The 24,848-nt window shown below is 34.3% G+C and overlaps 1 long non-coding RNA gene across 1 annotated transcript; it reads right to left on the bottom strand.

The window, feature by feature from the left end:
* Positions 1 to 1,375: 1,375 nt before the first annotated feature.
* Positions 1,376 to 4,967, bottom strand: LOC131075339 (uncharacterized). Its single transcript, XR_009371537.1, has 2 exons — positions 4,565 to 4,967; positions 1,376 to 1,732 (listed from the first exon to the last, which is right to left on the bottom strand). It is a non-coding gene; the product is annotated as an uncharacterized LOC131075339 (long non-coding RNA).
* Between the last annotated feature and the right edge of the window lie 19,881 nt (positions 4,968 to 24,848).

The following is a 24,848-nucleotide window of genomic DNA, read 5'->3' as shown; positions in this document are numbered from 1 at the left end:
TGCATTTACCATTTCTATACCTAATTTTAGAGAAATTTCATATTTGTTGAAATAGTATAACAAACACACACACAAAATGAATGCCAAAGTCCACACACACTTCACACCATAGTTCAATCATGTAACATATGTGAATGCCAAAGGTAGTACATTGTTCAACATATAAACACATACCAAAGTACAACACAACTAGTGTTTGTCAAAGTCAAACAACATTTCACATATGGTTTTTTCAAATACACAATCCACACATATACAAAATAAATGCTAAAGTTTATAAATCTTCACACAAAGTAAACTTGAAGTTCAAACATATGCATAAAGTGAATGTCAAATTCAAAACTCTTCACACAAAACGAATGCCAAAGTTCAAACATGCATCACACAAATTTAGTTGAATTAGGCTTCAAGTAAATATTGGAGCTCAATACACAAAATAAAAAATTCATTCAACCACACACAAGGTGAAAATAAAAAGTTAAAACACACTTCACATATACAAAGTAAATATACAAGTTGAAACATGCACATAAACTGAGTGTCAAAGTTAGAACACTCTTGAAATGGACACTAAATTCAATGGTAAAAAGATTTAAACACACTTCAACAAAGTTCAAACACACTCCCCTCTCCTTGAATAAGGGGATATCAAAGTTCATACACACTTCCAACAAACAAGTAGTGGATGCACACTAAACTAATTAAGTTTAGAAGAAAGCTCATACAAACACAATTAATATATGGCAAAATTCAAACACATGGAATGCCAACAAAAAATATAAAGGGATGTTAAAGTTCTAACAATACATATACACAAAGTAAATGCCTAAACTTCAAACACACTTCCAACAATTAGTAGATGCTAAAGTGATAAGTCATTTCAAACAAACAATTAGTTCATGCCAAAATTCAAACACATACACAAACTAGATGGCAAAATTCAAACACACACTTCTTATAAATGCAAACAAAGTATCAAAATTTAAGAATATAAATTATATGTTAAACAATTAAAGTGTCAAATGTCAATATCAAAATTCAAACCTAAGCTTCAATAAACAATAACTAAATCAAAATCCAAACACACACTTCATGCAAATAATAAATGAATTCCAAAATAAAACACTAAACAAACATGTTTAAATTACAATGTACACTAATTATTACAATATTATCACACTTTGTCATAATAAAGAAAAAAAAATCACACCACAAATTTTCAAGTCATTGTAGGTAATGAAACAACAATAAAAAATTAAAAAAGGTTAAATGTTATGCATTTAAAAATGGTATGAATACTAAAAAAATATTTACACAAAGACACTAGACCTAAACCTAAAAGAATGACCACAACTAATGACCATTCTTCGCAGCCTTAGGAAGGGGGCAAATTCAACCCCCTCCAAATAAAAATAATGGTATTAAATTATAAGTCAGTTTACATATTACATTTATTGATGCTATCGATTTCAGAAACTATTCCAAAAATGCAACACCTTCTCCAGTTTTAGATACATTATCCAGTAAATTGCCTAAATTTACAAATTACATTTATACCAATTTTAACAATTGATTAAAAAAAGCAACATTTTCTCCAGTTTTAGATATTAAAAATTGCATTTAGTAACCCATTCAATATTGAAAAATTTGTCTCAAATTTTGTATATTACATTCATCACTTTGACTTCAGCTTCCAACTCAACTTGTCAAACACAAATTTAGATCATTATTTCTGCCAATAAAATATAAAACGATTAGATATACTATCATTAAAATAAAACTAATATAAAAGATTCAATAAATAACTTTAATGGAAATATATGAATATTTATGAAATGTTACAGAATCTTTTAGATGGACCAAAACTTTAAAATAGAACAAATATCTGACCATAAATCAAATCTGCCTAACTTTGTTATACAAATATACAAAATGATAGTTTCAGTAAATGTAATCACTATTCTCTGTCTCTCTGTCACTGTCATAAAATTTCAAAAAAATTGTTTTGTTGATGTACAAAGAAAAATATGTTTACATTTCTCTCTACAGGAATAGGGAATCCATGATGATGGTAATGACAATGAATTATTTGGAATTGGGGATGAAAACCAACTATAGGTAAAATTAAAATTTGCTCTACATTGACTGCAATAACAATTGAGATACTCTTGGCGTCACTCTGCAGAATCAATAATATTAGAGAATGCCAATTGTCTCTGGCATGTCAAACATTTTCCAGTGTTGCATGTTTCCAATGTTGCAAGCTGCTTGAAATGCTATTATGCAGATTTGCATGCTTGAAGAACTTGCTAAAAAATTAGTAAAAACTAGTTTCCCTGATGATGAGTTAGAGAGCTCACAAAGTCAATGGACCATGACCACTCTGAGATGGCTGCGGCATTGAGTTTCATTTGTTCTATTGCCATTTGCCCAAGAGTATTGAAAACATTCAAAGTTTGAGAGTTTATATTTATCAAGTACCATCTTATATTAAATAAAGAATTGTCCTGAAGATCCTCATCAGAAACTACGGAGTTAAGGGAGCTTGGAATCTTTCATTGTTATAGGGTTCAATAATTGTTTCTTGAAGTGATATGCGAGCCACTGCCCCATATGGAGTGTTGGCCTCATCTATATCCTCTGATCAGGTTTTCCGCCTTCAAAAGTTTTTCATCAATCCAGACCCCAAATGAAGCATCGATGTAATATGTGTTAACTGGTTTTAGAGTCTTGGAAAGAACATTGTGCACGAAATGCTTGTAATATATTTTTAGCTTATCCTCTGATATTGGCTTTTGTAGAAACTCTGCTGTTTAAAAATTAATGAGCAACAAACGTGACTAGAAGGCCCATTTCATATATTGATTAAAAAATAGGTCGTGTTCACACAACTCATGTTCACTTTTTTAAAGAACTAAGTAATAGTTGGCGAGTCATGGGAATTTTCCAGGAATTTAAAACATCTACATATATTTAGCCGTGGTCCATGGTCCAGGGAAGCTCGGGCCATGGTCATTATTAACCGTGACTGCAAATGTAATCACTGAAAAATTAAAACTGCAATGAATATTGAGTCCGTGTCAAATTAAACTTAACATCCATGGTGAAGTCAATAGCATTAATCTAATTAGACCAAAGATCTTTCACAAATACCTCTGCAAACTAAAACAAATAGGCCTTCAGTTAGAGATAATTAATAAATGAGATACCAAGGCTAAGAAAAGAGATTTCCAAGAGAATCAAGCATTATCGTTATCAGATTTGCAAACCTTTGTCTCTGTTTTATAATAACAAATTATCCCTATCTCAATACTACAGTGGAGATTCTGACTACTGCTCATCTTTTGACTGGTAAATGCAGATAATTAAGTACGTCTACCTTAAGAACAATGACAAATCGATAAATGTCATGAAAAATTTGTCCTCAGATTCTAACCATGTAATAGTGACACGCCACTTTTGGGCTTATGTGTAAATTTTTGGACCAACAGTTCCTTATACTGGTAAGGCCAACTCTCAAACCAATCCCTAATCCTATTTTGGTGATTATTATATGTAATCCTATTTTAGTGATTATTATATGCTCTACCTCAGTAGCACAATATGAGATATGCCCATGTCAAAGTGTTGACACTCCATAAAGGACCATGGAATTAAAAAGGAAAGTTAACATTACAATGACCCAAGAAGATGCAGGATATTTTGTGTTTGGAAAGTAACTATCTGATAACCTCTAATACGCTGACCATCTACTCTAAAAAGACAATAACACCATCAAACCCTGCAAAGTGGCTACTTTACAAACTTCAAGAAACAAAGGAGATGGAAAAATGCAGTAAAAAAACTTATCTCAACCAAAGCAACATGAAATGAATTAATCCCACTACGAGATTGAATAGGTTAAATGCAATTATGCAAGATTTCCGCAGTTCAAATGTCATTTACAGTAATTCTCATTATATTGCTCCTTGCATACATAATCTACAATTACTCAATCACAGAAAAGAAAAAATATCTAAAATAATTTTCAAGCTAAGAATCATACACACACAGACACACTGAATCTCCATTTGTAATACAAATCGAAAGATCATTGAAGACTGAAGCTAGGAATTGCAGTTACCCCAAGATACATAATAATATGGATTGGCCAGGTAGACGTAGAAATCTAGTGTATAGCATTTGAAAAAGCTATGCCCAATCTTTTATTTGCAACCATAAATGATGTGCAGCACATAGACCATAACATATGAATTGTTTGACAAAATGTCTCAATCTTTTATTTGCTGTATAACGGATTGAAAAGAAAATTAACAAAATGATAGTTTATGTAAGATTATAATGATCTGCATATTAGGGAGAGAAGACAGAGAATATTACAACGCAATAAATTCTAGGCAACGACAAGATCCTCAACCTATCATTCTTAATCTCAATTTCGATTCATTTAGAATATAGGATTAAGATAAAAGCACGCAATTAGAATATGGGACTAAGATAAAACACAATTTTTCATGTAAAGAATGGCTAATCAGCAGGGAAAAAAAGTAGCAGATAGACATACCTGAATGGAGAATAACCGCAGAGCCTTCAATTTCAAGCAAACCTCTAATGTGGAATCAACTTAGAGCACAAATTGCTCTGCATAAGACAGAGGCAATCCAGGCTTTCTCCTAAATATTCCTGCATAAATCCATTGCTCTCTCTGCCTTTTGCTTTCCCTTTTCCTATATAAAATGGAAAAAAAACAACCGAAAAAAAAAGAACAAATCATCGAAAGACAGACCAAACCAGCATGCATACTGTACAAAACCCTTATTAGAAAATATGAAAAATCCTACCAAAAACAAAACTAACATAAAACTCCAATAAAAGAGATTGAAAACAAAATAATAAAAACAAAAAATTGGCAGAAGAGGAAGTGACGACCTGAGCACCTGACTGGAAGTCACCATTTATAAGAGGTAGAAAACATGTTTTTTAAAAACGGTCATGCTTTTTTTAATAGTCATTACAGCTAACGGTCATGATTTTTATAACAGTCATGATTTTATTTAACAGTTTATAACAGTCATGTTTTTAATTTATAACAGTCAACTAACGTTCATGCTTTTTTTAACAGTCACGCTGCTCCTAGAGCCTTTACTGCTCCTCAAATGTATGAATAAGATTTTATTACGATGTTTAATTGGGATAAGAATGTTGATTAAATAAATTGGAAATTAATTTTTAATATAATTTAGGTTAGTAGATAAATTATATATAACATAAATTAATTTGGATTAAATTAATTATAGATGATATTAGTAATTTAAAAATAAAAGTTAGTATCAAGAAATCAATTGAAAAGGAAAGGTTTTGATTGCTTATTATCTAATGGCAATGTTATCTAATGAAATCATTTTTCTACTTTCTTTGGAAAATGATAATTCTGGCATGCTTGTTGTTCTTAAGTTTGCACAATTCTAACAAATATGCGTGAGTTGATCTCATGGATCTATAATATGCCCTTATAATCAATTGCATCTATATATTTTAGGGAATTAAAGATAAGCAAACTAAGGAAATAAAGAATTGATTACCCAAATAATTAAATATGAGAGAAAAATGAAAAATGGAGAGGAGACCAACTAAAATATGGATGGACCATGAGAGTGATAGAGTGTTACAGACAACCTAGGAAGTTACCCCTATAGTTAAATAATCACAAAGACAGAGAGTTTAACAATGTCTAGAAATCTAAAGAATAATGATGACATGGAAGAAAATCAAGAATGGCTAGTCTGATAACCTGAACTAATGAATTGGTATTAAACTGGCCAAATCGTGTGAAGCCCTTATGTAGAGATCTAATTCTCATGAGGATTTTTGTCTAAAATTGATCTTAAGTAATAGAGAGGTTGGCTATTTTTCAAGATATGCACAAAAGTTATGTTTACATCTATAATCTAATTAATATATGTTGAATAAATAAAAATTCAATAGTGATGATGGTCATCCTTTGTGTCACATCCCCCATGTCAACCACTTCTATAGTAGATGACTATGGGAAAATAAATAAATAAACAAAAATAACTGATTTAAAAAATAAATGAAATAAGACAAAAGGTGGACAAAGAGTAATGGTGTAGGTATGGGTGCCATGGAAGGGGAATGATGAATCTTACTATGCCTTTATTAAGCATGGTGTCATCCTTTCCTCAATTATGAGGTCTTTAGGATACAAATGATAGTGAGAAGAAAGAGGGAGTCATTGCGACTACCATAGTAGACACATAGTAGAAGTGCTAGAGTAGCGAGAGTGCACAAAGGTTGGATGAAAAAAAGGTTAAAGATAAATACAATTTTATGAAATACCATGAGGGGAGGATATACATGAAATGGATTTGTTGAAAATGCTATAGAAAAATTCAAGAAAAAATTCAATTAGGTGTACAAATACCAAACTACATAGCCTTTGATTGTGTTCTCTTACATACACCACAATGAGAGCTTCTAAACAATTATGGACTTTCATAAAGCCAAATGAATGAAGAAATATTAAGGGACATGGCATAGAGAGGGAAGAGGTGCAAAATAGGGATGATACTCTCTTCTCAAGCAAGTTCAATGTCTAAGGAAGGGAAGACACACACAAAATGGATTTGTTAAAAAGGCTTTAGGAACTTTTTATCAAATGCCATTGATAGGTTCAGACACAAATATTACAACCATTGCTAACATCCTCCTAGGTTTAGACACAAATATTCCAACCATTTCTAACATCCTCCTCCATTGTGCTTCAACTAGAGCTCATGAACAAGCTATGGGCTTCCATCTTTTGAGAAATTATTCATATAGGGAATAGTAATTGTCACCTCTATTTTATTTTCTTGAAGTTTAAAAACTTGGTGAAATCTATCTATTTTATGTGCTTATAGTAGAGTTATGTGTAGACTATATGCATATAATATGGTGGTTCTTCTATACATTTAACTTGAATGTTTTTATGGGTTGAGATTTTAGTTGTTAGCTTCATGTTGTAGCAGACTTTGATTGTGAATATGTTTCTTCTATCTCTTTCTCGTAGCTTTTTTAGATTATTTCTCTTCTTGGTTTCATTTTTATTTCTTCCATCCATTTCTTCGTTACTTCCTGCATGATAGGTTTGATGTAAATCTTTTTCCTTTATGAATAATTAAAAGGGAGTGGACCCTCATCCCATAACTTATATATATATATATATATATATATATATATATATATATATATATATATATATATATATATATATATATATATATATATATATATATATATATATATATATATATATATATATATATATATATATATATAACTTGAATGTCTTTATATTTTAAGTTCCTTATCATCTTTCATTTGTATTGTTGTTAATTGAGTGAATACTAGTCATTATAGTTTTTGTCATTTTGATTTCATCAAAAAATTTATAATGAAGGGCTATATTGACAATATCATCACCCATTTTATTTTATATTTATCTCTCTTTGTATTTTTTCTTCTTCTTTTTTTAGTAGATCTAGATAGTCTAGGTGTAAATCATGATTATAATAGGATTCTAATGCCTATAACTTATTATAAACTAGATATTTTATGTGTGAATGTTGTTTTATACTAGTATAATAGTAAAAGTATTTATTTTAGCAATAAATGATTGAAGCATCTTGTTTATGCATGTTCATTCAATTTGTTGATTTCCTTATTTAATTAATCATGTGTTTGTTTGATTGTTAGTAACCCCTTATATAGGTACAACAATATGAACCACTAGATTATCCAACAATCATGATTTGACACCTAGGGACCTTGGTGTTATTAATATCTAGAGGTTGATATCCTTTTAAGAGAAGCAATGTAATCTTGTTTTTACTTGCATGTTGGTGAGTGTGTCAAAACACCCCTCAATAGTTATAATAGATGCAGTTTTGCCAACACATGTTACTGACCATATTTAGATTTAAATAAATTTGGATGCATTATAATAGGTTAAATAATGTCATCATGTTCTCCATTATAAGGTGCTTGGAGAAATATTACATCAATATTGTCTATCAAGGAAAAGTGAGAATTGAAAAATTGTGGGAGTTGGCTTATATAATATAAAATTTGATCTTAAGTTAGTATGGGAGGCTTCCACAAAATGCATTTCAATCTACCAAGGTATCCCAATCATAATATCATTCCATTGGAATCTATAGACAACTACTAGGATCACCAACATAATTGCAACCAAGGAAAGGGAAAGCTCCACCTATCCATCCAAATGGGAGCCTACCCCTATTCTACTATGTACCAAAGGAGGATTGCTAAAATAGATATTTCCATCAACGTGATGACTTTCTATGTGGTTTAGAGGCTCGATTAAGTCTAACTAGCAGATTTTGGCTCCTAATTGCCTCTTTTTCAAAAAACAATCTAAAAAATTAAAAATTACCATGTTGACAACCTCAATGAGCATGAGGTGAGTATCTAGAATTAATCTTGTATAACCCTCCCACAAATAATTGAATTCAATATAACCAAATTTCATAGGGATTTCATGGATATTGAAAGGTGTTTAACCCTTCCTACAACCAAAATAAGATCTTAAACCCGTTGAAATGCTTATAAAACCATGATGAAGTTGTAGACTTCAAAGGATTGACCAAGAAAGATACCTTCCACAAGAGAGTGTTCAACATGAGCTTTCATGAATATTGAGAAATGATATTGATCAATGAGATAATGAGAATGGAAAAAATATTACAATGTACATGCACCTTGATTATATAAACAAGGTGTTTTGAGGTATGACAACTACCCTTGATACAAACATTAAATGCTCAATGCAAAATAATAAATGTATAAAGAAATTACAGAATGAGCTAAGTGGCTAAAAGTAAATAATGAGACATGGCCCCATCATAAGAAAACTTCTAGAAAGTCACATAGGATATAAGGATAACTAATGTGGTCCTAAGTAAACTTAACATGTGAATAGGTTCCCACTAATAACTAGATAGGAAATAACCTCTTTCACACTAACAAAATCATCCTATAATGGGGCAACAAAAGGGAATACTGGACCTACTAGATGTGGGGGAGTGGCTCGTGATCAGAATGGTACGTTTTTCTTGGATGTGGCCCTCCCCTTGGGGTTTCAGATACCATTCTAGATACACTTTTGGGAGTTACACTCATCCCTAAAATGGGTTGGCAAGATCTGCAACCTAAGGGTCTAAACCCCTTTGAAGCTTAGAGACCTAATTAGGGTGATTAGGCCTAATTTACAAAGCAAACCCCATTACCATTATCCCAACTACAAAACCAAATTTATGAGCATGTGGGGAATGGTGAATAACCTCTAATTTCAAGGTTGCATTCCTAGAATCCACCGCTATCAGATTTTATGATGACTGTCCTAAATTTGCTTAAGGTAGTCACATAGAGATGCCTACCTAGTTTTGCTTCTTTCTCCTCACAAACAAGTCTCCCTTGCAAAAATCCATGAAAATAATAAAATACATAGGCCAATCCTGCATTCCACCAAAGGAATAAACTTCTAGTTGACTAGAATGCAAGATATGGCCATTTTTGGCTAAAACCCTAGCCAAATCCTTACTTTCTGGGTTATAGTGAGAAAAATGGAGGGTTCTCACTACACAAAAACAATCAAAGCCTCAGAACACCACCAAATCAAATCTATTTAATTTATCCATTTACTCCATGAATGGTGTGACTCAATCCACTCCATATAAGATCGTACAACTTCTACAAACTCAGAATTTCTAGGAAAACTCAATCTTGTTTGTGTCTTATTGCTTCCAACTTCAAATCACAACATCACCCACCTTGGGAATCATGTCCACAAGGCTTATAGACCTCTAAATGGTTTTAAACTTAATTTGGAAGAGGTTGGATCCATTGAGAGGCTTACATCAACCACATTTTGAAAAGTTGCACTTTCAAAAGTTGCATTTTTGCATAAAAAGTTGTCAAACTCTCTAAGGTTGGGATCCATGCACTTGGATCAACCAAAAAACACTAAGACATCCTAAAAACCTATCAAACACAAAAGAAAACATCCAACTACCCCTATTGACCACATTCTCCCAATTGTCTTATCAAATTGCCTAATCAGTGACATTGGTTTACATGGTGGAGTCTTTATTGAATACATGAAACTTGCATAAACACAAGACACTAAGACAAACACTATGATCCTAGTCTTCATTCTTAGATCCATGATTTTCTTTTTGAAGAGGTTCTCCTACACCATACTCCTTAGGAGAAGAGATCTCAAGCCCACTTGAGATCAGAGTTTGGAGGTCTTCACCATGGTTGGAAATTTGTTTATCTATCATCCAAACTACCTTAGAGTCTATTTTGTCCTGCCAAGCCACTAAATACTTGATGTAATCCTTGTTCCTTATCCTCTTTATGATTCTAGTGTCTAGAATCTTTCTCAACTTTGGTGATTAATGCTTTGGAATATCATCATCTGCTGCAACCTACATCAGTTCCTCTACTTCATTGCTATCACCTTTGAAAAGTGTAAGATCACACACATTGAAAATGGGTGACAATCCAAGATCAGGAAGAAGTTGAATTTCATAGGCATTTTGTCCACATTTCTTCAAAATATGACATGGTCCAATCTTCCTCCACATGAGCTTGGTGTGCTTACCTTTTGGGAGTCCCTCCTTCTTCAAATGTATCTATACCAAGTCCCCAACACTAAACTGCACATCCCTCTTTTTCTTATCAGCATAAGCCTTGTACTTCACTGTAGATTATTGGAGATGAGACTTCACTTGGTCATGGACCTCCTTAATGGATGATGCAAAAGCTTCACTATCTGCACTAATGGGCTCTTCATTGGGAAAATCCCTCAACTCCAATACACCCCTTGGGTGGATGCCATACACAATTTGAAAAGGAGACTTCCCTGTGCTTCTATTTATGGTGTCATTGTATGAGAACTCTTCTTGTGACAGTATATTGTCTCATTTCTCTCCATGTTGTCTTGTCAAACATCTTAATAGGCTCCCCAAGGACCTATTGACAACTTTAGTTTGCCCATCCATTTGAGGATGGTAGGCTGATGAGAAAGATAGGTTAGTTCCCAACTTCTTCCAAAGGGTCCTCCAAAAATGATCTATGAACTTCACATCCTGATCTGAAACTATGTTTAGTGGCAACCCATGCATCCATACTATTTCTTTGAAAAACAAGTTTGCAACATATGAGGCATCACAAGAGGTTTTACATGGCAAGAAATGAGCCATTTCGCTAAATCTGTCCACCACTACAAAACACTGTCAAATCCCCTCCTTGTCCTAGGCAGACCCAACAAAAAATCCATGCTTATGCTCTCCCACGGCCTAGAAGGAATGTGTAAGGGTCAGTATAAGCCTGCATTGGTGTATTTTCCCTTGGCCTTTTGATAGATTACACATGTCTCCACAAACTTCTTTACATCTGCCTGCAACTTAGGCCAGTAGTAATGTCTTTTCACAGGGTCAAGAGTCTTGTCAAGACCAAAATGACCTGCCATTGATCCACAATGTTTTTCCCTAATGATATTCAGTCTCATTGAACACTTAGGAATACACAAATGTCCACCTTTAAATAGCAATCCCTCTTGGATCCAAAACTCAAAAAATTACACATGATACCAGTCACCAAAAGACTCACATACCTTGTAGGTCTCTCCAAAGTCTTCGTCAACATCATACATGTTCTTCAAGGAGTCAATGCCAACACTTTCCATCTTGATTTGATTGATAGTTATGCTCAAATCATCTACAACTTTGTTCTTGACCCCCTTTATGTGCTTGAGGTTGAAGATGAAATCTTGTAGGGTTTCTACCCACTTCATGTATCGGTGGTTTAACTTCTCTTGACTGTTTATGAAGCTTAGAGCCTGATTATCAGTAAAAACTATGAACTCCCTAGGCAGTAAATAGTGCCTCCACTTCTTCAATGACTGAACCAAAGCATACATCTCCAAGTCATAGGATGAGTATCTCCTCATGGAATCTTTTAGCTTTTCACTAAAAAAGGCAATTGGCTTTCCTTCCTGATTGAATACTGCCCCAATAGCCATGTGGCTTGCATCACATTCCACTTGAAATATCTTGTTGAAGTCTGGTAGGGCAAGGACTGGTTGTTCTACAACTTTCTTCTTCAAAGTTTCAAATGATTCATCTGCCTCCTTGGTCGAACTAAACCTGCACTTTTATCCTCCTTTTATGGTGTCAAGAATAGGTGCACAAACATGACTAAATCCTCTAATGAGATTCCTATAAAAAGTTTCTAAGTTATGGAAACTCCGGACATCATTCATAGTTTTAGGTGTAGGCCAAGACAATATGGCACCTACCTTCTCTTGGTCCATTTTCAACTCACCTTGTGAGATTACAAAGTCCAATTAGATGATCTCCTCCTGCATGAACAAACACTTATCCAAATTTATCATTAGCTGCTCTTCATGTAACCTTTTGAGGACCATATCTACATGTTTGAGGTGCTCTTCCCTTGAGTGGCTAAAGATCAAGATGTCATCAAGGTATACTATCACAAACTTGTCTATGAACTCCACCAAGACCTCATTCATCAACCTCATAAAGGTACTAGGGGCGTTGGACAACCCAAATGGCATGACCTTCCACTCATACAACCCCTCATTGGTTTTAAAAGTTTTTTTCCATTCATCCCCTGGCCTTATTCTAATCTGATGGTATCCACTTTTTAGATCCATTTTGGTGAAATGTTTAGCACTCCCCAAGAAATCAAGTAAATCCTCTATCCTAGGGATTGGGAACCTATACCTTATAGTTATCTTGTTGATGGCCTTTGAGTCTGTGCATAGCCTCCAAGTGCCTTCTTTCTTGGGTGCAAGGACAACTGGTACTGCACATGGGCTTAAGCTTTTTCCAATTAGTTTCGATTCAAGCAACTCCTCAATTTATCTTGCCATCTCTACATTTTGATCTGGGGTAAGCTTGTATGCTTCTTTATTTGGTAAGGTAAATCTAGGGATCAGATCTATGCAATGACTGATGTCTCTCACTGGTGGCAGGGATCTTGGAATTCCATCAGAGATGATGCCTTTATACTTGTCAAGTAACTATCTGACTGTAGGGTCTATGTGCCTTTGTCCTTCTTCTTTCCTCACTGCAAACTGCTCCTTCTTTGTCATCTTGGACTTAGGAATGAGGGCATAGCAAACCACATCCCTCTCTGCAATCTCTTTCATGAACTACTTGCCTTCTACTAACAACACTTTGGCTTCCTTTCCCTTATGTTCTATCTCACTCTCCATCAGGGGTAAAAGATCTATCAGATCACCATCCTTGGTGTTTGAATAGGTGTTTCTAACCCCATCATGATAAGCCTTCAAATCAAATTGCCATGGTCTCCCAAATAGGAGGTGACATGGATCCATCTTGGCTATATCAAATAGCAATCTATCCTTGTATGATCCAATCTGAAACTCCACCCATGCCTGCTCTTCTACCACTGCTTGCTGACCTTGGGTGAGCCATGAGGCCTTATAGGGGTAAGGATGAGGCAACCTTCTCAACTTAAGCTTCTCCACCATTTCAAGTGACACAAAATTTTCAGTAGACTCGAAGTCTATCAAGACCTTGCATACCTTTCCTCCTGCCTTGCAGGTGGTCTTGAAAAGAGACTTTCTTTGTGGGGGCTCCTTTTCAGGTACCTTCATGGTGGTTACTTCTCTCCACATCATCAAAGCCTCTCCTCTTTCATGGTAGCCATAGCTATAAGGAGCATTAACACTTTCATAGGTGTTTGCACTTGCCACACTTTGGCAATCAAATTCTTGCGCCAAATTGCTCCTCCTTTCTCCCATGGAGCTTGTGGCCTTCTCTGGACATCTATTGGCCATGTGCCCTTCTTGGTTATAGTTGTAGCATCTAGGAGGTGTATACACATAAAAATTGGCTATGAGCAATTAAATAAATATTTAATATTTGTTTAATAATTATTCTTCTATTAAATAGTTAATTTGAAAAGATTAATGTATTTAATTCATTTTCATGTCTTTCTATTAATTAATATTTTATTAATTAATTCATCTATCATATTCTTATAATTAATTAAATATCTAATATTTAATTATCCTCCAAATAATTAAATATCTAATATTTAATAGTTATTCTCCTATTCTATAGTCTCAAATATTAAATAATTCTTAAATTATTTAATCCCTTTTCCAACTCACCATCCATCTCCACTTCATCTTCCCTTTGCCAACTCATCAAACATGTGGCTAAGGAAATTAATATTTCTTAAATATTAATTCATCATTTATCTCCAACTTCCAAACTTAATGAAAATTGTGTACGTACACATATTTCATGATCATTTCCTATATTCTCTCCAACACTCCCTACATCTTAGGAAGGACTTGAGTCCACTTGTCCTCTCATGCCTAAATTTACTCCAACCATCCCTAGATTCCCTCAGTTAGCAACCCAGTCAGGGTGAGATGAGTGACACTTGTCTTCTCCTTCCCCCTTTCTCTCAACCTTCACCTTTGATCATAGCCATCCAAATCTGTAGATCTGAGCAGGATCGTTGATCTGAGCCACATCATCTAATCATCTCAAAGTCTATAAAATCAAGAGCTTCAGTTGAGAGAGAGTTAGACTTCAAGAGACTTCAAGTGCATTTTGCAAGCTAATCTTATGCATCCGTGAGTTTTTGAAGCAAATAGCAAATAGCAAATAGCAATTATCATATAGCATTTTAGCATAAGCATTTTAGCATAATCATGTAGTATTTGCATATCATAGTATCAGTTAACTACAAGTTATCAGTCCATTCTTCATATGCCATCTTGGAAGCCAACAATGCATTGTCTGAGAGCACACCATCTACAACCAGGAACAGTGGAGTTAGGACACAATGAGACATAAGCCATGAAGGTAAAAATAGCATTTTTATTTCATATGTACTTCATGTAGTTTCATTGGTTGAATTTGGATTTCCTGTATGTATTTCCATTTGTATTTTGTGAAACTAACTTATTGCAGGTAACATTTTGAGGATGAAATTCAAGCTCACACATTTTGGTGCCCACTGTGGGGTTCATAGACCTCGCATATACCTTTAAAAAATCTCACAAAAGTAAAATTAATGCATTTGTAATGCAGATTCACGCATGTGTAAATTCTGACAGTGCTTTTGTTTGATAGGTTAGCGCATTTGCATCATAGGTTAGCGCATATGTCATGTAGGTTAGCGCTTTTGTTTGAAAATCTGCGCATTTGCATCATAGGTTAGCGCATATGTCATGCAGGTTAGCACTTTTGTCTTAAATTTTGTGCATTTGCATCACAAGTTCATGCATTTATGTCTCAGGTTAGCGCATATGTCAAAGAAATCATGCTTTTGTATCCACAAAGAAGCGCTTTTGTAGTCTAAGTTAGCGCTTTTGATTTGCAAGTTAGCGCTTTTGAACAGAAAGATAGTGCATATGTTAGGTTAGCGCTTCTGTTTATAAAACTAACAAAATTTTCTTGCAGGTTCGAATGTCCAAGAAATCAGATTTTTCAAATTACTAACATGCGTGTGCAGGATGACATTTAAGGCAAATTTTATGCATTTCCTCATCTAGTTAATTAAAAGTCTTCATTTGGGAAGTAATATATCATATCTTGTTCATCTAGTTTAACTAAGAGGATGAATTGACAACATGCAACTTGCATTTTTGGTATTTTCTCTAAAATAGTTGCACATAGATTTTTAAAAGGGCTAAAATGAACGCCATGCTTGTTGGAGAAACATCTCCAAATAAGACTTAGCCAACAAATGCTATGGAGGGTTAAAAAGAACGCTTGTATTCCATGTCTCGAAAGTGGTAGGTATATGCTCTCCCCTTAATTGGGTGATCAAAAAGCCAAACCCACTCTTTTACGCTTTCTTTACTTTCAAGCAATTAAATCCTTTTAGAGGGCCTACCTTCCCGAGCTGCCTTGAGGGGGCCAGTGAGAGGGGAACGACCTACAATGGAAACGGGCTAATACTGAGTCCTTCCAATCCACTATAAATAAATTGTGTTTGTGACGAAAGTCTCAAACAACATGTGTTGATAAGTTCATACCGACACTATGTTTCCCCATAAACCCTATGGAGCATAACCTCTATAGGCTGGGAACCTTTTGTATTTACAGAGCTGAAAGTGCCACATGTATGGCCACATGACCAAAAGCCTTTACTAAAAACCACTTGTACTAGTTGCCAAAATCCTTCTAGTTGTTGGCGCAGGAGGTCAGACCTCTGAAGTGACACACATACACACGGTTCCTAGTAGAGATATAAAGTTTTCCATGGGGAATTTTCATGGAAACTGATGCTTGGCTGCCCCGAAGAATTGAGTGCCGAGGGTGGAACCGGTGGGGTCAAGTATCTAAATATTCGCTTTGAATAGCGTAGCCTCGGGGGAAACTCCACGTGAGATTCAACAACTATTGTCTCAACCTTCCATAGGGATTGTACTTACTTGTGCATTTTGTTTATTAAACATTGTGTCTTCTATGTCTATAACATGTTCCAAATGGTCAAAAATTGAAGAAAATTATCATCTACGAGTGAGCAAAAATCCAACAAATTGCTGAAAAAGTTTGATCAAAAGGGTAATACAAAAGCTTTCCAACACTTGAAACATCAGATCAAAATCAAAGTGTCAAAGTATCAATGTCAAAATAATTCTTGAAGTAGGTTTGTCTCTAAACCATCATGTATTTTCAAACTAGCTCAAATAACTAGGTTGCTAATCCAACAGGTTATACTCAAAAGGTTCGGTAAACATCAACATTTAACAAGCTATCGATTCAACCATCTTAAGTGCAAAAAATCAACATCTTTGTCAAGTTTCTCATCAGGATAATCAAATCCTCTATCACGAAGCTTGATCAAATCTATACTAGGTTCCTAATCTTGGATATATCTTTCCTATTTTGAACCTAGGTTATATCAAAACCAAAATCACACCAACATTGGAATCAAACAAACTTGTGAATTGTCAAATGCTTATATGACTTTTAAGTATCACCTTAAGAAAAGAAAACCCCGTTACAAATCTACTTAGAAAAGGATAAGATTCTTGTATATCAATCGCAAGATCTTATTGAAACATAGAACATTCCTACACCATTTTCGTCACTACTTACGTGGCTACGGTACATAATTTGATGGTGAAACTTTACAAAGACGTGCCTTTCAACAAAGAGATGCTTTATCCCAACGAACAAACAATAGTGGTAAGACCAACAAAGCATATCTTCCTAAACCAATAATCACCTATTGACTTTGTCCTTTGAAACTTTCAACAACTTTGAAATAAAACACATGCCAGTTTGGACTAGAGCCCAACACGAACAACTTAAAAAACAACAACAAATGGAGGAAGAAGATACTCCTATATTCCACACTTTTGGATTTACTGTTGTTGACGAAGAAGCAGTCAATAGCACCATTTAAGACCTAGAGCAAGATTTCAAATTTGATAGGCTAATGAAAAAATTGTTGGCAAAACAAAAAGAAAAATATCTCTTGATGTTGGCAAAATCTGGAGCTAAACTACCACAAGACTTTAACATGGAAAGCTTGAAACAAGATGCAGAGACAAGTAACAACCAAAACACATGAGCAAAATAATGAAGATGTGAACAAAGAAAGTAACGAAGAAACAAAGAAAGAAAGGGATGATAAAAGAAAAGAGCGTAGTAACAAAAAGACTCACGAAGAAACAAGGAGAAACTATGTAAATAATCCCTTATCAAACCTTACTGAACAAATACAAACTCTTCAACAACAAATACAAGACATGCAAAATGGGACAAGCTCCAAGAAATATTCATTAGAAGATATATGCCCATATCCTTTTGATAAAAATTTGAATATGATACCATTTCTGCAACATTGCGAGATTCCTAAATATGACAAATACGATGGAAAATCTGATCCTCAAGATCACATTAGGGAGTTTTGTACTATGAGCATGGAATTTTCTCATGATGAAACTTACCTTATGTGTCTTTTTCCTAGGAGTTTAAATGGACAATCAATGGAGTGGTTTTCAAGATTACCATTCGGAATCAAATCCTTTGAAGAACTTGTGAATAGGTTTATTTCACAATATTCCTACAATATAAGGAATGAAATAACAATGCTGGATCTTTGCAATGTTAAACAAAAGAATGGTGAATCCTTTATGGTTTTCTTGCAACGATGGAAATGCATGTTTGATAGGTATCCTCGAGATGTACTTGATCAAGAAAAAATGGACATATTCATTGATAATCTTATCAATGAAATGAGTTATCGATTAAGGATGCAATGTCCTCCCTCTTTTGCCAAAATGATCGAAAATGGTCTGAAAATAGAGAACGCAATGGTAAAGAAAGGAGAACTAAAACTTTACAATAATTCATACAACAACAACAACAATGACAAACCCAATTTCTGGTCAAAGAATAGGAATGTCAGCAATGAAGGGAATGACGATAATAGTAATACAAAACAACAACAACAATGACAAACCCAAGTTCTGGTCAAAGAATAGGAATGTCAACAATGAAGGGAATGACGATAATAATAATACAAAACAACAACAACCAATTTTCAATCTATCAAGTCAAAAACCAAGCAATAACAATCCAGAAAACAATAAAGCTAAGTCCTTTTTCTCCAATCCGCGGATGAAATTCACAAACATTGGAGAATCTTTGGAATCAGCTTTAAAAACTTTGCTTGCTAACAAATTGATTGTTTTGCCAGAAGCAAGAAATTATGAACCACCAGTCAAGCCCAATTGGTGGAATGACAATCATTTTTGCAACTATCATCGAAATAAAGGACACCTAACAAATGATTGTCAGAGATTGAAACACCTTATCCAAGATCTAATCGATAATGGAACCATCACAGTGGATAGCCATAAAACAAATGAATCACACTTGGCTTTCAAAACTCCACTTCCGAATTATGACAAAGGTGAATCATCCCAATTAAAAGATGACAAAGGAAAAGCCAAGGTGAATTACACTAATACATACGATGATGTAGTGAATGTAAACATTGTTAATGAAAATTCATCTTCAGAACCAATCAATGTTATCATGAGAAGCAAAGCAAAGGTTACTTTTCCAGGTGTAGCAAAAGATCCAACACCCAATCCACAACAATACAATTTAGTAGAGCAATTACAAAGAATACCTGCTCAAATATCAATTCTAGAACTTCTCAAGATTTCACCTATGCATAAGGAAATTTTGGAGAAAGATTTAGTGGAAACAACAGTTTCAAAAGATTTGGATGTAGATCAGTTCCAAAATATGGTAGGACACCTTATAACTCCTCATTTCTTATCATTTTCTAAAAATGATGATGCGTCCTTACAACATCCTCACAATGCTCCCTTCCATGTTGAAGTCTCCATAAATAAAACTCGTGTCAAACATGTGCTCATAGATGGAGGAGCTAGATTAAACATTTGTGCATTAAGTTTGATAAAAGCTTTGGGATATTCAAAGAATGCAGTAGATCCGAAAAAAGAAAACAACTATCAAAGCTTATGATGAAGTAGAGCGTTCTTCTAAAGGAACTATTGTGCTACCAATAAGGATAGGACCTATGGAAAAGGATACATTATGTCAGGTTTTAGATTTGAACCTCTCCTACAACATTCTTCTAGGGAGACCATGGATTCACAAGATGCAAGCAGTTCCTTCTACATATCATCAATGTGTAAAATTTCCTCATCAAGGAAAAGAGATCACTATAATTGCAGACTCCAGTCAATATTACAATAATTTGAAACCCGCACAAGATACAAGAGGTCCACATAACAAAGAATCAATATATCCTACCAAAGAAATTTAAGCAAAGTTATGGGAAACTTTTGAAGAAAAGCTCAAGTTAAATGATGAAAGAATGGGAAAGTATTCTTTGCAAAATTTTCCACTTTCTCCTAGCCTACAGATATTCAATCAAAGACATAAGGAAAATCAAAACATATGTTTAAAGGAACCTTTGTTAGTGCTAGAACTCTTGAAGAAGAAAATGAAGACAAAGACATACTTGGTTGGTTGTACAAAGATGAAGATAAAACTATAGCAATAGCAACAGAAGTCAATATTCCCATAAAACAATATGGCAAAGGATATGAAATCATCCAAAAGATGGGATATGAAGGAAAAGGACCAATTGGTAAGCAACATCAAGGTATTTCAGAACCTATTTGTCCACACTCACAATCCACAAAAGATAAATCCGGGTTGGGATATCTAAAGTCTAAACAAAAACAACATAATCATCAACAGCAAAAATGGAGAAAGAAGTTAGTTTCTAAAGAAGAAAATTGGCAAGAAAAGCTACATCAAGCGGCCAAAACAATAACCAATAAGAAAAAGAAGCAAGAAGAACATGAAAAGAAAGAAGAAGAGACTACCATCAAAGGTGAAGAAAAATCTTGTCAACAAGTTTTGAAAATACGAACAAACGCAAAATTCAAACAAGATATTCTAGAAGTAGTAAAAATAGAGATGGCAGAAATCAGGGAACTTTTTGCACCACATGACATTCTAGTATGGTATAGTGGAGTAATCTTAGATCAGGATTCAGAGATAGATTCCAATGAATATGAATGGAGTCCAAATACCTTATCCACTACATCAAGTAAGGAACACAATGAAGATCAAGCAGCTATCACGAAAGAAGACTTGTCTATTGCAGAACAAAAGATGAAGTTAGAAAGAAGACAAGAGAAACTCAAAATTCAGAGAAAAGAGGCGTATGCAAAAAGAAAAGGGAATGACAAAGACAAAGAAGCAATACCACAAGAAATACAAACAAAGACCAAATATGGAACAACCATAGAAGAACTAAGAGATAGTCAAGTTGGACTAACTATTAGTCCAAAAGAAGTTGAGTTTGAAAGGAGACAAAATCTATTAAAAGAATCTACTTCATCACGTGCACAAATATGTCAACTTCTAAATGCAAATGAGGTCAACCAAGAAGGAATTTGCAGCATCAAATATGTGCATGTGGATATAATCCATTCATTTAAGGGACAAACGTCAGTTGAAGAACCACTTGAGTGTGAACTACAAAATGCTAATATAAATTTTTTTAAGACTAATTCGGAAATGCTTGCGAAAGACAACTCTCACAAACATTTAATCTATGACAATACCTATTCTACGCCAAGCTATGATCATTATGTCATGAACATTGAAACACCTAATGATGACAGTGATTATGATTTACCCCTTCTGCATCCTGAACTAATTGATTGGGATAATTTAGACAACCCCGAACTGAATGTCTTTTCCAATGATCATGACTTAGTCATGTACCTTAACATTGTTGAACCCATCCATCCTAAGATATCTTACATTGCAGAATCAAGTGATGTTTCTCATACTTAGGAGAATGCCAAACTTTTCAATCATAAAAGTGAAATAAAACAAGGAAAGAGACCTATTGTTGAAAACCATTTCATGGCAACATTAGATCAATCAAAAGAGAAAATAAAGGGCATATCTGATGGTGAAAACCTCCTTGAGGTGCCAGAAGATGGAAAGTTTGACATTCTTCCTGCATATTTTCAAGAAAGATCTGCTATTCTGATAGAACCAACAGAAGCAGTAAATATTGATACATCAAAAGATCCTTAAATACTTCATTGTGCTGCCTCATTATCTAAAAAAGAGAGAGGAAAGAATACATGGAATTCTTTAAGCAAAGACAAATAAATTTTGCTTGGTCTTATGCAGATATACCAAGACTTAAGCCAGATCTTATCATGCATCATCTTAATGTGGATTTGAAAGCAAAACCTATTAAGCAGAAGCTAAGAAAGATGCATCCGCATATTGTTCTCCTTGTCAAAACTGAGCTCAAGAAACTATTAGAAGTGGGTTTCATAAGACCAATTGCTTATCCAGAATGGGTCTCAAGTATTGTACCAGTATCAAAACCAGATAAGAGCATAAGAGTCTGTACAGATTTCAGAGATCTGAATAATGCATGTCCAAAAGATGATTTCCCGCTACCAAACATTGATATCATAGTAGACTTATCAGCAGGACATGAGATGTTTTCATTAATGGATGGCTTCTTAGGATATAATCAAATAAGAATCACACCTGAAGATCAAGAGAAAACAACTTTCACTTGTGCATGGGGAATGTACTGCTGGAATGTTATGCCATTTGGGCTTAAGAATGCGGGAGAAACTTATCAAAGGGCTATTTTCCATGATATGATGCATATATTTATGGAAGACTATGTCGATGACATACTTGCAAAATCTCACACAAGAAAAGAACATTTGAACATTTTAAGCAAGATTTTTGACAGGTTGGAAAGACATCAATTGAGATTAAATCCAAAGAAATGTGCATTTGGGGTAACCTCTGGAAAGCTCCTTGGTTACATTATATCAGCCTGTGGCATTGAAGTAGATCCTGGAAAAGTTAAAGCTATCATGGAGATGGAGTCACCTAAGAACATAAGTCAATTGCGATCTTTACAAGGAAGGTTGTAATCAATCAGGAGATTTGTTTCTCAATTGGCCGATAGATGTCTTCCATTTACCCATCTTTTACATAAAAATGTTCCATTCAAATGGGATACAAAATGTGAAGAAGTTTTCTTGCAAATAAAATAATATCTTATGAGTCCTCCAGTACTGATATCACCAACCAAAGGGAAACCATTGTTACTCTATGTCTCAGCAACAAGTGTATCATTAGGCGCTCTCCTAGCTCAACATGATGATGAAGGAAAAGAAAGAGCAATTTATTATATCAGCAGAACATTTGTTGGCTATGAGTTAAATTTTTCCTCAATTGAAAAGACATGTCTAGCAATTGTATTTGCAACCTAGAAGCTACGACATTATATGTTGATTCATTCTGTAAAACTAATAGCAAAGATAGATCCTCTCAAATATTTGTTGAGAAAGTCAACATTGATAGGGAGACTAGCCAAATGGGTTATGATACTAAGTGAATTTGACATATAATATGTTGACCGGAAAGCTATCAAGGAACAAGTCATCGCTGATCAATTGGCTGATGCACCTTTACAAAATAACATGCCTTTGCACATCGAATTTCCTGATGCAGATATCTTAACAGTAAGTACAAAATTTTGGGAATTCTACTTTGATGGTTCTTATACTCAATATGGTTCAGGTATAGGAATCTTTTTCATCACACCTCAAGGACACACAATTTCGAAATCGTATAGACTGCGATTTCCATGCACCAATAATACTGCAGAGTATGAAGCATTGGCTAAAGGGCTTAAAATGGCCATTGAATGGAATGTCAAAGAAATACATGTCTATGGTGATTCACAAATTGTCATTAATCAAATCAATGATGAATATCAAACAAAGGATGATAATCTTATGCCATACAAACAACCGATAGAGGAATTTAAAGGGAACTTTAAAGAAATCACATTCACCCAGATTCCCAGAAATGAGAATAAAGCAGCAGATGTGATGGCTACAATAGCATCTCTCTTGCAAAATAAAGAGAATCAATAGCATTACGAATTTCTCGTGGAAGATATCTTAACCCCTACCATCCAATCCCAGCATACCTATCGAATTTGCCATATATCAGGAACTAGTGAATCCTTATACGATCAAACCTACCAATATTTGAAAGATCATATCCTTCCTCTGGAATTATCTCATAATCAACAAAGAAACTTTATCCATCAGTCCTCTCGCTATACCATTATTGCTGATATCCTATATAGGCATGGTCTAGATGGTACATTGTTGAGATGTCTTGAAAAAGATGAATTTGAGAGAGTTCTTAATGATATTCATGCGGGTATTTGCGATACACACTCAAGTAGTTTAACATTGGATAAGAAACTTATTCATATGGGTTACTTTTGGCCTACTATGGAAAGGGATTCATTCACCTATGCTAGAAAATGTAAACAATGTCAAATTCATGGAAACCTAATTCATGCACCAGTGTAAGAGTTATATCCTATGACAGGATCATGGCCATTTTCACAATGGGGCCTTGATTTGGTAGGAAAGATCAATCCCTCATCTTCTAATGGACATAAGTTCATTCTGATTGCTACTGAATATTTTACTAAGTGGATTGAAGCAACGCCTTTAACAATAGTGATAGGAAAACAAATATCATCATTCATCTTGAATTACATAATCTGTCGCTATGGCGTTCCTATGACCATTATCACTGATAATGGAAGACCATTCAAAAATCAAGATGTGAAAGAGCTATGTGAATAGTTTCATATCCAACATAGGTTCTCTACTCCATATTATCCATAGGGAAATGGTCAAGCTGAGGCATCAAACAAAACTATCTTGAAAATCTTGAAGAAAATAGTCAATGAAGTTGGAAAAGATTGGCACATTCAGCTAAATCTTGCTCTTTGTGCATACCGAACTAGCGTCCGCACTCCAACATGAGCAACTCCATATTGTTTGGTCTATGGATCAGAAGCTATATTACCCTCTCTACGAGTATGCCCCAAACATTTTTACAAATCAAAGAAGATGTCATTGATCAAAGATCAAAGAAATAAAATTTGTCATTATTCTAATAATATATTGAAATAAAATATCCTTTTCATTCTGATCTATTATTGTAAGTTTAAAAATTAATTTTTCAAGATGAAGAGATTCAAATCCATATAATACTAGTCACTATATAGGTACAAGATAAAAGCAAAGCCTAACATATTTGAGACCTTCTCTACGAGTATCTTTGCATGGTCTTATACCAGAAGAAGAACAACGAGTT

Source organism: Cryptomeria japonica, chromosome 2 (assembly GCF_030272615.1).
Source record: "Cryptomeria japonica chromosome 2, Sugi_1.0, whole genome shotgun sequence".
In the NCBI taxonomy this organism is placed as follows: Eukaryota; Viridiplantae; Streptophyta; class Pinopsida; order Cupressales; family Cupressaceae; genus Cryptomeria; species Cryptomeria japonica.
Note: the sequence above shows the minus strand (reverse complement) of the source record. Positions and strands in the feature narration are given on the sequence as shown.